General features: G+C 34.6%; 1 long non-coding RNA gene across 7 annotated transcripts in view; it reads left to right on the forward strand.

Annotated features, from left to right (window-relative positions):
* Positions 1 to 19,010, forward strand: part of LOC308657180 — a 37,081-nt gene extending 18,071 nt beyond the window's left edge. For 5 of the 7 annotated variants that reach the window (XR_014023863.1, XR_014023864.1, XR_014023865.1 and 2 more), the window contains 8 exons: positions 792 to 1,073; positions 1,249 to 1,399; positions 2,181 to 2,353; positions 4,135 to 4,282; positions 5,708 to 5,848; positions 6,395 to 6,432; positions 15,604 to 15,757; positions 18,242 to 19,010. This is a non-coding gene — a long non-coding RNA (uncharacterized lncRNA). Of the gene's footprint in view, positions 1 to 791; positions 1,074 to 1,248; positions 1,400 to 2,180; positions 2,354 to 4,134; positions 4,283 to 5,707; positions 5,849 to 6,394; positions 6,433 to 8,290; positions 10,141 to 11,559; positions 14,072 to 15,603; positions 15,758 to 18,241 lie in introns of those variants that run through there. The other 2 variants (XR_014023866.1, XR_014023867.1) reach the window with 2 other exon arrangements.
* The last annotated feature ends 652 nt before the right edge of the window (positions 19,011 to 19,662 follow it).

Consider the following 19,662-nt stretch of genomic DNA (forward strand, 5'->3'; position numbering starts at 1 on the left):
TTGTCCCATGTTCTTCTATTTTCTGCAATACACACAAAAAGAATAGAGTTTTGTGATATCCTGGGTGGAAGGAGGCCTGATGTGGTATCTCTGGCCCCAAGGAGAAAAGAGACTGCTGGTAGCCACAGTGTTATAATAGCTATTAGGAGTTGGTAACTGAGTGTAGTGGCACACACACCTGCAAACCCAGCTATTCCAGAAGTTGAAGTAGAAGGATAGCAAGTTCAAGGTCAGTTTGTGCAATGTAGGTGAGACCCGTGTCTCCAAGTTTTTTTTTTTAAGTGTGGGGGCAGCGGTGCTGGGGATGGGTTCAGTTGTAGAGTGCCTGCCTAGCATGTGTCAGGCCCAGGGTCTAATTCCCCAATACTACCAAAAACAAGAAAAGATTTGGTTGGTGACAAGCATGCAGGAAGAGGTACCCTGAGGGAAGGCGAGGCCTGCCATAATTTACTGGAGAAATATCTGAGAGTTTGTTATCTGTGTGTGTGTGTATATATATATATAAATTTTAGTTGTCCCTGGACCTTTATTTTTTACTTATTTATATGCAGTGCTGAGAATCTAACCCAGTGCCTCACACATACTAGCTCTACCACTGAGCTACAACTCTAGTCAAGTCTCAATCTTTTAATGTTGCATTTGTCAGTCCTTATATTTTGAAAGTATGTCATTGAAACTCTTCCTATGAGAAATATGATTCTTAAAAACTGTTGTGGGATTAATTAAATTGAGAAAGTAAAAATATCAAGTTATTTCTCAGTTGATTAAAATTTTTGCCTGTGTTCATTCAGAATGTATTTAACAAACCAAATGGAACACAGTCTTCTGCCGTGCCTCCGTCTCAGGGCCAAGTGGTTGCGAGTTCACCTTGCCAATCAGTAAGGCCACCAGGAGGTGGTGGCCTTGCCTCTGCCATTTCCTCCAGCTCTGTCACTGGCTCTGCCATAGCAGCCAGTCACCAGACTCTTGGTGAACAATCCCAGCAGGTTGCGGTAATGCAGACAGTTGTGAAACTCAAGTGTCAGCACTGTTATCATCTGTTTGCCACAAAGCCAGAACTTCTTTTCTACAAGGTAAGGAGAGATGATAAAAGGAATTGCATAGAAACTTATGCAATAGAAGCACTTTTAGAAGTACTTTTTTCATCTTTGACAGTCACTGAGTTTGCTTTGAAATAAGAAGGAAAAGGATTTATTAACAATAAAGCAGCTGTTTAGTTAGATCTTAATGACTATTATTTCTCTGCAGGGTAAAATGTTTCTGTTTTGTGGCAAGACTTGCTCTGATGAATACAAAAGAAAAAATAAAGTTATGGCAATGTGTGACTACTGTAAACTGCAGAAAATTATAAAGGAAACTGTGAGATTCTCAGGGGTTGATAAGCCATTCTGTAGTGAAGGTAAAGAAAATGGCTTCGTATTATATACACTGCATGTGGTTGTTATGAAATAATTTATGATGAGTTGGGCAATTAATCATGATTAATTTCCAAGTAATTTTTCTCTTATGAGGTATAAGTTGAACATTTTTTATGTTGAGGTTTACTTAGTTTAAAGTCTTTTTTCAAGTTTATTTTTTTGCTGTGCTGGGATTGAATTTATGGCATTTTTGTTGTAGGAAAGTGCTCTATTACTGAGCTACACCCCAGCCCTGAAGTCTTTCTTTCTTTTTTTTTTTTTTTTTAAATATTTTTTTAGTTGGTCAATGGACCTTTATTTATTTTTTTTTTTTTATTCTTTTTATTCTATGTGGTGCTGAGGATCGAACCCAGTGCCTCACACATTCCAGGCAACTGTGCTACCGCTGAGCCACAGCCTGAGCCCTGAAGTCTTTCTTTTTATAAATGTTACAGTAAACTCAGTAAGGAAAAATTATCAAAATATAATTAAATAATGGTATTCATATAGAAAGTCTTGTAAATAGGGAACTTTAGTAGTTACTGCTTCTTGGTTTAAGAAACTTATAGTTCTGATGTTTCTGAATATAGATGGTCTTATATTTACATTTAAAAGGGGATGTGGGTTTGTTTTGTGAATATAAAAAGACTTCTTTAACCTAGAGGCAAATAGTGTGTTTAGGAATTAGCTTAGGATTTGTATCTGTGACTACAGAAACTCACTTTACCTCCTAGAAGTTAATGTAAATTTGATGTTTCTTCTTGCATCCCTGTGTGTGCTCAGTCTGCAAACTTCTCTCTGCTCGAGACTTTGGAGAGCGATGGGGAAACTACTGTAAGATGTGTAGTTATTGTTCACAGACGTCCCCTAATTTGGTAGAAAATCGATTGGAGGGAAAGTTAGAAGAGTTTTGTTGTGAAGACTGCATGACCAAATTTACAGTTTTGTTTTATCAGGTAAGTGTGATATACTTTTTAACTTTTCTTTGTTTTCCCACTGGGACAGGGTCTTACTGTGGTGTTGAGTTGGCCTTGAACTCACAATCCTGTCTCTGCCTCCCAAGTAGGCTTTTGTGTGTTTTTTTTAAGTTAGTACAAATTATTTGCTATTTAAAATATGTTCAAATTATGTGAATAAAAGTGTGTTTAGAGCTGTATAGAATAAATTATGGGCTACTGTAACAAAATTTGGTTGAATATAACCATCTTTGGAGAACAGAGTTATGATTTCTAGAGACTTTGTTGTTGATTGAAGACATGTACCATTTATTTTTGCTTTCTTTCATTTATTTCAAGGCACATTGACCTTGTTTGTAACTTCGAGTTCTTTTCAGTTATAACTTTACATAATATTGCCTGAAGTGGCTCTCATTTAGGTTACTCTGAAGAATTTGAAGTCAGACCTTGTTCTTACTTCATGGGTCAAATGACAATGACTAGCAACCTTACCCACTTTCTTTTAGAAAAGGTTACCTTTTTGAAAGACTGTCAATGATAGTTACAATTAAAAATAAAGAAAAGAAGTGAAGACTAGGGAGGTTAAGTAATGTGCCTTTGAGGAAGCTGGTAGGTGACACCTAGGTAGCACCTGTAACACTTTATTGAAGTCTCTATTTTCTTATCTACCTCACTCCCAAAATATAATATTCTTGTGGTGGCAGATAATAACTTTTTCATCATTCTTTCTATGTTTAGGACCAATCAGTGCTTAAGACAGTGGATATCTAATTAGATGTTTGTTGAGTAAATAAAAGTCTTAATGACCTCAAAGCCTATATTCCTTCTACTGTCATATGCTGCTGCCTTTTGTATGTGTGTGTGGGGGTGTTACTGGGGATTGAACCCAGAAGTGCTGTACCACTGAGCTGTATTCCCAGCCCTTTTTATTTTACTTGGAAACTGGCTAAGTTGCCCAGTCTGGCCTTGAACTTTTTTTTTTTTTTTTTTTTTTGGTGCGTCATCGGGGTCGGGGTACCAGGAATTGAACTCGGGGGCACTTGGCCACCGAGCCACATCCTCAGCCCTATTTTGTATTTTAGAGACAGTCTCACTGAGTTGCTTAGTGCCTCACTTTTGCTGAGTCTGACTTTGAACTTGTGATCCTCCTGCCTCAGCCTCCCAAGCTGCTGGGATTACAGGCTTGCATCACTGTACTCAGCTGGCCTTGACCTTGAATTTTTGATCTTTCCACCTCAGCCTCTCCAGCAGCTGTAATAACAGGCATGTACCACCATGCCTACCTATATGGCTTCTTAATGTTTTGAAAATAGAATCTGCCTTTAGATTTTTTCATCACTAATTTTGAAAACAGAAGAGCAATTTGTATATTCTTTTTTTTTTTTTTTTTTTTTTTAGTTATAGGTGGACACGATATCTTTATTTTATTTTTATGTGGTACTGAGGATCGAACCCAGCGCCTCACGCATGTAAGTGCTCATGCTAGGTGAGCACTCTAGTGCTGAGCCACAACCCCAGCTCCCTGTTTGTATATTCTTAACCTAGGACATCTACGTGAAAAAAAATAATAATTATATGTGTGTGTGAATATCTATATATATATTTTCACATTTTATATATATTCACACTTTAATTTCAGTATTTTAGAATAGGAACCTTACATTTTGTAGACTCAGCTGACCTATATACCATGTTTTCATAGTGCCTCTAGTTTATGATGAATGTTGTCTTTTCATTATTTTATAGTTTTGAGCCTATATTGTCTTAAATTTCTTTCTCAGATGGCCAAGTGTGATGGTTGTAAACGACAGGGTAAGCTAAGTGAGTCCATAAAATGGAGAGGCATCATCAAACATTTCTGTAATCTGTTCTGTGTCTTGAAGTTCTGCCATCAGCAAAGCATGAATGATCCTCCTCCACAAAATAAAGGTAAGATTAAACTTAGCTAATGAGACCTTTATATCACTTCTAGGATATATTATCACCATACAAAGTTGAAAATAATATAATAAAAACAAAATTTTATTGGATTCAAATAATCTGATGGGAAAATTAATTTTGGTCTCATAATGAAACATACCAAGAAATTAATAAATCTGTACTAATTTATAGGAAATATTTATTTGATTGCTTTTGATTGAACTTACGTGTACATACATAACTTACATAGTTTATTTTCAGTTATTAACTGACTAGTCTAAAACTTAAAAATCAGCACAAACAAAGGGAGAGAATATAAGTAGATTAATATAGTTTATGTGGCTGATGTAAGATTTGATCCAAAGCCTGTTTGTAGCAAAGGAGAAAAGAAAACACATTAATTATCTCAGAAAAAATAAATAGACCACTTCTTCATGGGTAGCAAAGTTTTTCTTGGCTAAGAATAAAATAATTTTGTAAGTAGGACAGCTAATGTGGTCAGACTGTCAGAAGAATAGATATGTGGCATGTCCTTAAAGTAGCTTTCCTACGTAGCACTTTCTGAATGTTAGATCAAAACGCTTGGCATTATTACCCTATATACATGTATGATTACACTATTGGTGTGATTCAACACCATGTACATCAAGAAGAATGAGAAGTTATGCTCCATTTGTGTACAGTGGATCAAAATTTATTCTGTCATGTATAACTGATTAGAACAAATAAAAAAAATCCCCCCCAAAAAAACACTTGATATAATGTTCTCTGATCAGAGCCTGAAGTGCTACCTAATTAACAGAATTTATGTCCTTTGGCCCCTTGCAGTCTGGCTCTTGTCTACTTTTGCAGTCTTATTAATTCTTACCTTAATCACATATGCTGATCTTTTGTGTTAGCTATTTGTTATCCCGGACCAGTCATGTTTGGAAGAATATTCATTTTGTAATGTAGCTTCAGAAAACCAATGTTAAGTGGTGGATAGATAGGTCCCTCATCAACTTACTTAGATAAATTAGCATGTTAAATTTTTATTTGAAGCAAATTCAAGTGTAGAGTTTTAACATTCACTAATAGAATAGCCCAGTCACTCCTGAAGCTAATACCTATATTTTTACCCAGAAAATTTCATTTGAAGCTTATTTTACAGAATCAAGCTCCTTTTTTTTTTTTTTTAATGTGGTACTGAGGATCGAACCCAGGGCCCTGCGCATGCCAGGCGAGCGCGCTACCGCTTGAGCCACATCTCCAGCCCCAGAATCAATCTCTTTTTAAGCCCCAATAAACACTAATCTGACCAGAATCCCTCAACCCAGTGTTATATAGAGTTAGATATTTTCATTGCCTCTTAAGAACCTTGTTGTTAAATAGCTTTGTGTGTTGTATTGTATGATTATTTTGTTTATACCTGGTCTTTTTATTTATTTTAATCAGTAAATATTTGTAAGGCACGAACTGCTTTGATGGAGCTCCCTTCTGCAAAGACAGTTACAACACCAGTTATAACCAATGTGGTGTCATTGGCAAAAATACCTGTTGCCCGATCTACAGGAAACACTAACAGTGTTTTAAAAGGTATGACTTGATAAAAAGGCATTTGGCTAGAAGGTAGAGGTAAGCATTGCATAGCCTAATTGTTTCTTCTTGGTAATATTTTTCTTTATATAAGAAAACCCTCTCCTCTGTCTGTGGGGAAAGTAGGTAGCAAGCAAGGTGATGTTGGTGTAAAAGCAAGCCATATAGATTGTTGATTTTTTTTTTTTTCAAGAACCCAGATGATTTTAACATACCTGCTTCTTTACCATCAGAGATTCTAGTGCAATAAGATGGGCCTTGGGCCTGGGGCCTGGAGATCCCTACCTTTACCATATACTACAGGTGATACTGATGTGGTTTCCTTAGTCCATTTTTTGAAAATTCTAGTCTAGACTGTAGCCTACTTTGGAGGGAGGAAATTAACTCCTTGATCTCAGTGTTATTATGTTTGTTTTGGGAATAGTAGTGTATGTCTTGGAGTATAGCTTAGTGGTAAAATGCTTGCTTAGCATGCACAAGGTCCTGGGTTTGATCCCATCACTGTAAAAAAAACTTTTTTTTAAAAAAAATCTTAATTTATAACAGGTGCAGCTACTAAGGAGGCAGCAAAGATCATTGAAGATGTAAGTTTTATTTTTACTTTTTTATTTTTCCTGATAATACCATTAGGGTTTATTTTCATTTTGGACATAACATTCTAATATATCTGAATAATTTTCTATTTATAGTCTATTTACAAAAGGCAAAGTAGGGCTGGGGTTATGGCTCAGTGGAAGATCGAGCGCTCACCTAGCACATGTAAAGCACTGGGTTCAATCCTCATTACCACATAAAAATAAGTAAAATAGGGGCTGGGGTTGTGGCTCAGTGGTTGAGTGCTCACCTAGCATGTGTGAGGCACTGGGTTTGATCCTCAGCACCACATAGATTTAAATAAGTGAAATAAAGGTGTTGTGTCCATCTACAACAAAATATATATATATTTTTTTAAAAAGGCAGAGTAATATATCATGCACTAACTTTTTGTCTTGAATGTTATAGTTTGCCTCTAGATCATTAATAAGAATATATTCCTGATTTATTTTACTGTTTGTGTTAACTTTAATTTTTTAAAAAAGATTGCTATTTCATCTGGTTGCATATTTTTCTTACTATTTTCAAGTATTTATTTTTTAGACTAGAAAGTTTTTTGAAAGTTTAGTGTGGAGTCATTGTAAGTAAATTTTGTGAGAAAATGTGCAAGGTGAAAGTATATGTAAACTCTCATTTTATGTCTCATTTGAAATAGAGTGAAACTTCCCAAAAAATTTTTAAAAATTTGGGAAATGCATCATTTCAGATCTGGTAGGCTAAAAGGATTACAAACTATGCATCACCTTAATAGGAGAATAAAATTTCCTTTGTCCTTTGTCAGGATCATGTTAGTGTGTTAGTTCTTGGGTTAATGTTTTTGGTGACTGTTGTGCTGCTATCTTAACATTTGCTCTTGATATAATTAAAAATCTTATGTGATGGTATTATTCAAGGGTTAAGTGGTAGTACTGGTGCTAAAAAGTGTGCCCCAAATTCAGTAGCTTTGGAATAGAAGTTAGATGTGATGAAAATCTATGAAGATGACACCTCATACTGCTAATTCAGCCAAGTGTACTTACCCTGCACAGTGGTGGAGGTGATGGTCAAGAAACCTAAAGCAGCCTTAAAGTAGGTGCACTTCCTTAGTTCACAAAAATTATAGCCAGGCAAGAATAATGAAATAAGTGGAAAATATCCTGGCAGTATGGACATGATTTGAAAGGAGATGACAGTGAAACAAAATGTTTTACTGAAAGTCACTGCCCTTCTAATTTTAAAGTCCATTGAGATTTTTTTCGTTTTCTTTTTTGATACTGGGGATGGAACCCAGAGGATCCTCCTACCACAGCCTCCTGAGCCACTGGGATTACAGGCATGGGCCATCATGCCTGGCCCCATTGAGGTTTTAAGAATATAAAACTGAGCAGGCAGACTATATCTACTACCTCTAAAGCTATTAACACCTTAAAGAACCTATCACTTGGAAGACAATATATGGTAACTTGATAAAAATGATTCTGTGAAAGTGGTAAAGAAGGTAGATTTGCGCAGTCAAGGAAGGGCCCATTAAAAATTTGCTTGGAAGAAGCTAATTTTACAATATTCTTAGTTCATATCTTAATATGGATATAGAGATTGCATGTGTTATACTTATAATACATATACATGTATTGTATGTATACATATTATACATTATATACATAAAATGAACATGGAAAATTTATTTAAAAAATGAAAATTTGCTTGATTTAGAATTAGAAAAACAAAGGCAGAAGGAAGAAGACCACAGCAATTAACCTGGTCTTCCTTACAACTAACAGTAAGACTGTTGGCATGGGCTTTTAACCATGTTTTTGTAGAAATCATTTATTTTGAACAAGATAATCCAAGTATGGATTGCTGTTCTAGGTATCAAGGAAAAAGATCAAAAATGAGTCTGCCTGTCAAGAAATCCTCAATGGAAGAAAAGAGAAAAAAACCACATTAGATTCATTCTTTAGCAAAAGTCTTGCAGGGAATCAAACCAGCTTTCACTGGAATGTAGAAAGATAGCTTGTCCTAATTTAGTAGCTCTTAACTCTCCCATTATTTGTGTTGTTGGAAGATGATAATTCCTACTTAGTTATTTTCAGGCAATATACCATATTAATGAAATGTCATTAAATTAACTTACTTTGATATTTATTTGTATATTATATGTTGTACATTAAATTATTTAAAAATTACATGATTAGTAAATCACTATTGTACCATTAATAATTGTTATTAACTATATAATATAATTATTAACTATACAATTATATAATTGAAGTGTTTTAATGTTATATATTAATAAGTATTATTAACATGTTTATACAAATGTTCTATATTGATTGTAGATTTATGTAGTCTGAGAATACATCCCTCTGCCACTTTGTCTAAATGGGACAGTTAGTCTTGAATTATGCTAGGTTTGAATTATTCAGGTTATTCAGGAACTCTGTACCTCATATTTAATGTGTCTGCCCTATATATGCTTTCCTCATGTGGAGTATTTTTAAAATTCACCAGTCATTTAAATTGTGTTACCAAGTACCTCTGATTAAGATTTTCAGTTTAGTCTATAAAAAGCTAACAATAAATAATGTAATACTCTTATGATGTGAAAAAAGTCCCTGACAGTCTTAGAATCATTTTGTTGTTGTTTCTCCAAGAATGGCAGTGTGAATCTCCCTTCAGTTATTTAAATGTACTTAAATTTGGTGGAATGGCAAAAAAATTATGAAAAGTACAAAGAAAATCTGAAAAAGTCAGCAAACTTTAGGTAGTAAATACTTTGTAGATCATTTGGTCTCTGTTCTGCCATTGCCGTGCAGAAAGGAACACAGACAATAGATGAATTAGTGAGTGTGGCTGTGTCCCAATAAAATTTATTTACAAAATGGATAGAAGATTGGACTTTGCCCACAGTCTGTAGTTTGTCAACTCCTGCTCTACTTTGTTCCCATCACCTAGAATTAACCATTATTTGCCTGTAGTTTTTCCCCTCTTGCCTTTTTCTTTTTAAAAATTATTCACTATCACTAATCCCTTTTCACATCTCCAGAAGCAATATCATGAGTTTTGGGTGTCCTTTCAGACCATTTTGTAATCTTTTGTATATGTAGTATGAAAATATTTAATATTAGTTTTAGAAATATTTATCCGTGTTGATACAATACATTTTGTACATTTCTGTTGATTACTATTTAGTATTGTATTTTCTGTAGGTACCATATTTAATTATCTACTGCGTTATTGTTAAACATTAGGTTGTTTCTAGCTTTTTACTATTAAAAAAAAATCTCTGCTAAAATGAATATCCTTGTATATGTCTTCTTGTGCATCTATATGCAGGAATTTCTCTAGTGTAGAAATGAAAGAGTAGAATTATTGAGTCAAAGAGTATTTGGATTTCTAGTTTTTAAATTGCCCTACAGTGACTGTTATTTGTTTATATCCATTTCTCATAGCCTCACCATCATTTCTTTTTACTTATTTATTTAAAAGTTTTTTAATTGGCTGAGTACAATGGTGTATACCTGTAATCCCAGAGACTCAGGACGAAGAGGCATGAGGTTTGTATGTTCAAGTCCAGCTTCAGCAATTTAGCAAGACCCTGAAAATAAAATAAAAAATGAAAAGGTCTGGGGATGTAGCTTGGTGGCAAAGCACCTCTGTTCAATTCTTTTTATGTATTTATTTTAATTGTTTAGTTGTCAGTGGACTTTATTTCTCTACGGTGCTGAGAATCAAACCCAGTGCCTCACACATGCTAGGCAAGTGCTTTTACCACTGAGCCACAACCCCAGCCGCCGCCGCCGCCCCCCCCCCCAGTTCAATTCTTTTTTGTGTGTGTGGTTCTGGGGATTGAACCCAGGGCCTTGTGCATGTGAGGCAAACACTCTACCAACTGAGCTGTATCCCCAGCCCCTATTCAATTCTTAATACCACAAACGATTAATTATTGTATTATAATTATACATAGTAGTGGGATTGGTTGTTATTTCTGCATGCACACAGTATAACAATGCAATTTGGTCAGTTTCATTTCAGAGCAACTCCCTGAGCAACTCCCTTTTCTCCCATCTTCCCTCCTTCTGTTTCCCTTTCTTTATTCTACCTGTCACCATTCTATTTTAATGAAATCCCCCTACCTTTTTCTTCTTTTCTTCTCTCTAGCTTCCACATGAGAGAGAAAACATATGACTTGACTCTTGACTTTCTGAGTTTGCCTTATTTCACTTAACATGATGCTTTCAAGTTTCATCCATTTTCCTGCAAATGACATAACTTTATTCTTCTTTATAACTAAATAAAACTCAGTTGTGTTTATAATACAGTTCCTTATCTGTTCATCTATTTATGAATACCTAGGCTGGTTCCATAATTTGGCCATTGTGAATTGTGCTGCTATAAACATGAGTATGCATGTTTGCTGTAGTATAATGACTTCAAGTCTTTGGGATAAATACTGAGGACTGGTGTCACTGGGTCATATGGAGACTCCATCCCTAGTCTTTTGAGGAACTTCCATAGTGATTTTCATAGTGGTTATACTAATTTATAAACCTATCAATGGTGTAAAAGTGTTCTTTTTTCCCCCACTCATTTTTATTAAATGTCATATTTAATTTTTTTTCCTTTTGCCAATCTGTTTGATGGTTTTATTGTTTTCTTATTTTATATGTCTCTGATTACTAGTAGGTTTGCTTATATTTCTGTTTTTTGGTCCTTTGGATTTTCTTTTCTTAGAATTTCTTTCTTTTAATCTCCTCCTATTTTTGTACTGAATTACCTTTTTCTAACTGATTTCTGGGTCTTTGTACAGTCATTTTTGTTTCTATGGTTTCTGTCACCCATGGCCAACCATAGTCTGAAAATATTAATGGAAAATTCCAGAAATAAGTAATTCATAAATTTCATATTGCACACCATTCTGGGTAGCATTATGAAATCTCACACTATTCTAGTCTGTCATTAGGTAGTTTTTAGTACTACCTAGATGATGGGGCTGATTTTCAGATTCATTCCTCTTGCTCTGACCTTTGAGCTCTAGCTAGATTTATGTATCCAACTGCCTACTTGACATTTAGACGTAGCCATTTAGAATAACTATCTCAAATATGTCTAAAATAGAATCATTGTATTTCCCTTAGGCTTCTCTCCAGCGTTGGCTACTTCTTACCACCCTTGGGCTACATCTGTACTGTCGCCTTTCTTCTGGATTATTTCAGTGACCTCCTGCCTGTCTTCTTGTATCCATTCTTACCCTGTTTTTTCTCCCTGTGGTTGCCAAAATGATCCTTCTAAAACAAATCAAATCATGTTACTCCTATGCTCAAAACCTTTTTGTTGAAATTCTAAAGCAGAGGAATAAAGAAAGGAAGGAGCTAGTTCCCACATTAAAATTATTGGAAAACTACAGATATCATAAAGCTACATACATAATTAAGACACAGCTACAGGAATAGACATCTCAACAGAAAGGAAATCCAGAAATAGACCGTGTGTGTGTGTGTGTGTGTGTGTGTGTGTGTGTGTGTGTGTCCGAATTTAGTAACAATAAAGGTGGCATTTCAGATCAGTAGGAGAAATATGGATTATTCAATAATGATATGACAGCCGAGTAGACATATAGATAAGATTTCTATATGGATTTCTACCTCACAATTCAGACCAAAATAAAGTTTAGATAGAGAAAATATTTAAATGTAAGAAACAATGAAGGTACTAAGAAATAAACAGGAGAAAAATTTAATAATGTAGAAGTGGGGAAAGCATTTCTACTTTCCATGAAAGAAGCCACAGGAAAATTCAACTATATTTCAAAGTCAAAAGACAAATGACAGAATGCAAAGGTTGCAACTCTTTTCACAAAAAGCTAGTTTAAAAAACTGTATAAAGAGAATTTGTGAATCAATAAAAAGACCCAATGTCCAGTAGAAAATAGGCCAAAATATGATCCATCAGTTTACAGACTGAACATAAAAATAGCTCTTAAACATAGGAAAAGATATTCAACTTCAAAATTAAAGAAATACTATTAGAATTGCAGTTTAATCATTTTGGCCAAGATAGAAATGATGAACAGCATTGTTAAATCATTCTTACACATTGCTAATAGGAGCATAAATGGGTAAAGCTGCTACAGAGTCATTTAATAGAGACCTTAATTTAAAATGTAAATATAATTTACCTAGAAATTCCATTTTTAGTAATATACCTTTCAAATACATTTTGCACATTTGTGAAATTGATTATATACTAGGATATAAACTGCAGCATTTTTCACAGTAACAGAAGTGTGAAAGCAACCTGGTTGTTTCATCAGTGACTGGGGTCATGGTGAGTTCATTCTTGAATTATCATGTGAATTAGGAAAAAATAGCCCTATTCAGGCAAAGTCTGAAGTTCACCCCTTTCTGGTCCCACACCTGTTTACATGGCCTGGCAAGTGGAACCTCCTATACAAGCATATATAGTAGCCTTGGTTGTAGTTAAACTTGGTATAAAATATCCATACAACAGAATACTATGCTGTTGTTAAAAAGAATGCAGCAGCTCTGTATGTGTAGACATAGAGGAAAAGCACCCTCCCATTTGTGCTTTAAACACAGATGTGCCTTTGTGCATTTTTGTATACACATATAGAATATACCTGAAAGCCAACAATAACTAGATTATAGTGACTGTCTCTGAGGAGAACTGAATGGGAGAGAATTTTAAGAGGGAAAATTATTTTGACATTGTTTACTGTTTGAATCTTTAAATTTTATGTTGCATATGCATAGGATTTAAAAAAAATAAAGGAAAACAAGGCAAAGGTTTGATAGACAATTCACAGGAAAGGAAATGTAAGTAATGGTCACACATGAAGAAATGCTTCATCACACTAGAATAAGATAATTTTTCACTCATTAGAAATAGCAAAAACTATGATAATACTCAGTTGAATAGATTGTTGGGTAACAGGCTTGCATATATTGCTAATGGCCATGTAATATGGTATAACTTCTATGAAGAGCAATTTGGCAATATCATCAGAATTAGAATCATGTACATGTACTTTAATACCCACCAACAACTTTAGACTTTATTCTGTAGAAATACTAACACATGCAGAACCAGTTTATGTATAAGATAGTTACTGTAGCATAAGATTTATAACTACCTCGTTAGCAAGGAATCTTCATATTATTGTATGTTCTGTAATGGCCAACTATGCAAGCTGTTCTAGGCAGCTTCATACAAAATTATGTAGATATACCTATAAGATAGGTTGTTAAGTGACAAGAACAAAGTGCTCAATCTTGCTAATATGCTACCATTTGTAGTCAGAAACAATTATTTAATTATATAGACCATCTCTAGAAGAAACTGGTAATAGTGATTGTATGCAAATTTGAGTCTAGATAGATGGCATTAACGTGTACACTTTTATACCTTTTTAATTTTGTACTAAGTACATTTATTATTTACTTATTTGGTACTGGGGATTGAACCCAGGGGTGCTTTACCATTGAACATTCCTGTTCTTTTTTTTTTTTTTTTTTTTTTTTGAGAAGGGGGTGGTCTCACTAATTTGCTGAGACTGGCCTGTAATTTGAAATCCTCCCATCACAGCCTCTCAAGTCTCTGGGATTACAAGGCATGTACTACTGTGCCCAACTCATTACTTATTTTAAATAAATGAATTTAAATATAACCTTCAACGGCATTCCATCATATTTAAAATACAGTCCCTTTTTTGTTGTTGTTGCTGCTGTTTTTAACTAGGACCTTCTGGTTTTACACAGATTGGCTTCTGCCAACCTTCCCAATATTCCCATTCTCCCCCTGCTTACTATTTCAGCTTCATTCTTGTTGATATTCCTAAGCCACGTTAGGCCCTTTCCATCTTGAGGGTTTTTGCATCTACAGCTCCTCTGCCTGGACTCCTCTGACCTCAGACTTTTGCTTGGCTCATTACTCTTGAATAATTCAGATGATCTTTGCTCAGATGTTTTCTCCAGAAGTATCCTTCACACTGTCACTTTTCATTCCCTTACCCTGCTTTATTTTTCTTTACTGCTGTTGTCACTACCTGGAATTATACATTATATGTTTGTTCTACTTGTTTGTTTTCTGTCTCCCTCTAGAATGTAAGGCTCATAAGAGCAGGACTCCATTTGTTTTCTTTTTTTTTTTTTAAAGAGAGAGGGAGAGAGAGAATTTTAATATTTATTTTTTAGTTATTGGCGGACACAACATCTTTGTATGTGGTGCTGAGAATCGAACCCGGGCCGCATGCATGCCAGGCGAGCGCGCTACCGCTTGAGCCACATCCCCAGCCCCTCCATTTGTTTTCTGCTCTATCCCCAGAGCTTAGAACAGTCCCTGGTTTGTGGTAAACATTCAGTAAATATTTACTGAATGAATAAACATTTAAATACATTCTCCCACTCTGTTGTTTATCCTTAACTTTATTTTATAAAGACCTTTGTTCACAGAAGTTTTAAATTTCCAGGTGGTCAAGTGTATCAGTCTTTTTTATTTTGTTATTTCTTTTGTGTTTGATTTAAGAATATTTTCTGTGCACTTTGATCATTTGGAAGTTCTCCAGTGATTTTTTTAAGTTTTTTTTTTTATATTGGTCTTTAATCAATAAAGAATATTTTTTTCCTATATGTTCTGGGGTTGGATCTAATTTTTCTGAGTAGCAAATTGTCCTAATCAGCAAAAATTGTTTTCATTATTTGGATCATGCTACAGGCAGAATTATTACTTATTTTTTGTAGTGCTTGGATCAAACCCAGGGCCTTACACATGCTAGACAAGGGCTCTCCTTCTGAGGTACGTTCCAGCCCTCAGAATATCTTTTTTAAAAAGTCAGTAAATTGAACTGATACCAATTAGGAGAATTGAGAATTAACATGTTTCCCAAAGTACCTTCTTTTTTGCAACTGCTCTTTCAGACAAATTATATTTCTTTTGAAATATCACCTTTTTTAAAAATTTTCAATATTTATTTTTTAGGTGTAGATGGACACAACACAATGCCTCTATTTTTATGTGGTGCTGAGGATCAAACCTGGGTCCCGCCTGTGCTAGGCGAGCCCTCTACTGCTGAGCCACAATCCCAGCCCCCCCTCCCATATATCACTTTTAAATGATAGTAATTAGTGATAAGGAACTAAAAACTCTCTTTTGTATTTAACTAGGAAAGTGCACAATCAGATGCCATGAAACTTATATCTTCCCAGTCTTCTCAGTCTTCCAAGCTTTTAAAAAATAAAGCTGTATTATGTAAGCCTGTCACACAGACCAAGGCCACCTCTTGCAAACCACATACACAACAGAAGGAATGTCAGACAGGTACGTGACTTTGTGCTTTCCCCAATGTGTTTACTGGTTTTTATAAGAAAGGAAAGAAAGAATTGACAGTTTCTCAAATGTGAAAAACATTAATTTCTAGATCACCTCTCTAAATCCACATGCACACATGTATGTGAACAGACTTGTATATACACAGACATCTACATGTGTATATTGCTATTTTCCAAATATGCAGACAACTATTTTAATTACTAAGATGAAGATTTGATTAAATTTATTACTGATTTAGCTGGGTGTTGTGGTGCATGTGTATAATCTCAGCCACTCAAGAGGCTGAGGCAGGAGGATCCTAAATTCAAGGCCAGCCTCAGCAACTTAGGACTTAAGCAACTTTGTGAGACCCTGACTCAAAATAAAAAGGGCTGGAGATGTGGTTAAGTGCCCCTGAGTTAAGTGACATGTCATACCATGTCCAGTCTGATTTTATTTTTAATAAAGTGTTACTGGTTTAAACTTAGTTCTTTTTTCTTTTTTTTAAACACTGACTTCAATTGTTAGACATATCTTTAAGATGTTTGTGATCAGAAAAATTGTTGGACTTCATACTTGAAAAAGCTGTAAATTATTGCTCCAGTCCATGTTAACTACTTTTAAGCCCACTGTGCTTGTATTTACAATTACTTTAGTAGCCAGCTATGCCCAAAGCATTTTTTAAATTATTTTTAATGATATTGGAATTGAACCGGGGCTTGTTTGCCAAGTGCTTTTTCCATTGAGCTATATCCCCAGCCCTTTATTTATTTATTTATCTATTTGTCTTTATTGATTGATAGATACTAGGGATTGAACCCAAGGGTGCTTAACCACTGAGCCATATTCCCCAGCACTTTTTATTTTTTATTTTGAGACAGGGTCTTGCTAGATTGCTTACAGCCTTGCTTAGTTGCCCAGTCTGTCCTCAAATTTATGATCCTCCTATCTTAGCTGACTGAACAGCTTGGATTTTAGCCATGCATACCATGTCCAGTCTGATTTATTTTTAATAAAGATTTTTCCTTATGTAATTATCTGTATTTAAAAAGCTTAGTCTATGTGGGCACGGTACACCTCTAATCCTAGCAACTCAGGAGGATGAGGCAGCAGAATTATAAGTTAGAGGCTGGCCTCAGCAATTTAGCTAGATAGACCCTGTCTCCAAAAAAAAAAAAAAAAAAACCCAGTAACAACGATAGCAAAAAAAAAAAAACCTGTCAAAAAGTACTCAGCTGTTTTTTATTCAGGGTACCTTTCTTATGGTAGGAGTCAAAGAAATTGCTATTTTTCTTCTTCAGGAGATTTGATTATTTTATTTTATATCCCTGTTAAAATGATACACTATGTACATGAATTTATATGATCACATGTGGAGGTTAGTAAAGGCTCTGTGGGCATCTGTATGTGGGGGTATATGTGTACCTATACATTTTTTAAATTTCTAGACTAAATATTAGATTATTTTCTGTATACTGTTGTAAACTGTTAACTGCTTTGTTATTTCATACTATTGAAAATATTCCATGTCAGTATAAATTTAAATATACATCAGAATTCTTAATATACATAAATTTCAGAGTATATAACATAACCAACCCCTTAAGACTAGAACTTCAGATTTATTTATCTCCTTCCTTCCTTCCTTCTCCAGTACGGGCATTGACCCCAAAACATGCCGTATGCTAGGCAAGTGCTCCACCACTGAGCTCTACCCCCAGCTCCTAGATTTTTTAATACTTATAAAACAATGTCAAGTTAAAGTGTATTAATGGATCTTTGTCCACTTGTCTAGTTATGTTCTTAAGACAAATCCTAAGAAGCAGGATTACTCATTCAAAGGCTGTAGTCAGTTTTTAAAGCTTTTAAAACCTGTTGCTAAATTGCCTTCCTAAAAAGTTACAATTTATGTTCTAAATATCAGTGTTGGATAGGATTAATTTCTCTTCACCCTCTCTGACACTGGATATCACAATCAACAATTGCCCCTGTGTTTTTAACTAACTAGGTTTCTTTCTTTTCCTCAACTTTAATTTAGAAAAGTATCAAAATTCAGACAGATTGAAAAACAGTATCATTAATGTCAGCATACCCTTTATCTAGATTCACCAAGTACTTCCTTCTTCCAACATTTTGGTTCTTTTCCTGAGCTCTTTGAAAATAAAATAATTTATTCTTAATTTGTGTGTGTCATGGACTTCAGAACTAATTCCAGTAAACTATTAGATACGAGAGATTAATTTCACATTTTACAGCTTATAATTTTATTATAATCAAGTGGCCAAACTTTGGACAAAGGAGAAATTGAGTTTTTAATGGCATCATGAAGGTATTATAGTCTGTTTTTAAAACTTTAATCAGGATATTATTTTCATAAATATAAATAGTAACAAAAAAATTTTAAATGTGTGGGGAAAAAACAAAGAACAGTGCTTATTTGTTCTTGAACTTAACAGTTTACACATTTAACAGTGATTCAAATATTTCCTTCAGATTTAGCTATGCCAAATGAGAAAAATGATGCAGAACTTGATTCTCCACCTGCAAAGAAGAAAAAAATAGGTTTTTTCCAGACTTATGATTTGGAATATTTAAAGGTTGGTTGTATTATGTGTCCTGGATCAAAAGAGAGTTCACCAAGGCCACAGTGTGTCGTTTGTGGAGAGATCTTACCCAGTGAAAGTTTGAAGCCGGCAAATCTTTCTCATCATTTGAAGACAAAACACCCAGAATTAGAAAACAAGCCAGTAGATTTCTTTGTACAAAAATCTCTTGAAATGGAATGTCAAAACAGTTCTTTAAAAAAGTGTTTACTAGTTGAAAAGTCACTTGTGAAAGCTTCTTATTTAATTGCTTTCCAAATTGCTGCCAGCAAGAAGCCATTCTCTATTGCTGAAGAATTAATCAAACCGTATTTGGTAGAAATGTGTTCGGAAGTTTTGGGTTCAAGTGCTGGAGACAAAATGAAAACCATTCCTCTCTCTAATAATATAGTTGGATACAGAATTGATGAATTATCTGCAGACATCGAAGATCAGCTGATCCAAAAGGTCAGAGAGTCAGCGTGGTTTGCTCTTCAGATAGATGAGTCATCAGAAATCTCAAATACCACCCTTCTCTTGTGCTATATTCGTTTCATTGATTATGAGTATAGTGATATAAAAGAAGAATTATTATTTTGCCTTGAAATGCCTTCTCAAATCACTGGTTTTGAAATATTTGAACTAATAAATAAGTATATTGATAGTAAATCTCTGAATTGGAAACATTGTGTTGGTCTCTGTACTGATGGGGCTGCAAGCATTACTGGCAGGTATTCTGATTTAAGGGCAAAAATTCAAGAAGTTGCCATGAGTACAGTGGCATTTACACATTGTTTTATTCACCGTGAACTCTTAGCAGCTGAAAAGTTGTCTCCATGTTTACATGAAGTTCTTTTGCAGTCAGCACAAATTTTAAGTTTTGTAAAGAGTAATTCATCGAGTTCACGGATGTTAACAATTTTGTGTGAAGAGATGGGACCCGAGCATGTGAATTTACCACTTCATGTTGAAATATGTTGGATATCAAGAGGGAGAATTTTAACAAGGTTATTTGAATTACGACATGAAATTGAAATATTTTTAAATCAAAAGCATTCAGATTTCGCCACCTATTTTCATGATGAGGAATGGGTTGCAAAGCTAGCCTATTTAGCGGATATATTTTCACTTATAAATGAGTTAAATTCAAGTCTTCAAGGAACCATGACTACTTTCTTCAATTTGTATAATAAAATGGATATTTATAAGAAAAAGTTAAAAATGTGGTTGAAGCGGACACAAGAGAATGATTATGATATGTTCCCTTCATTTTCTGAATTCTCAAACTCATCAGACTTAAATGTGAGAAATATCACAAGCATTATTCTTGAG

The sequence above is a fragment of the Spermophilus citellus genome (genome assembly GCF_964194105.1).
Source record: "Spermophilus citellus genome assembly, chromosome: 9".
NCBI lineage: Eukaryota > Metazoa > Chordata > Mammalia > Rodentia > Sciuridae > Spermophilus > Spermophilus citellus.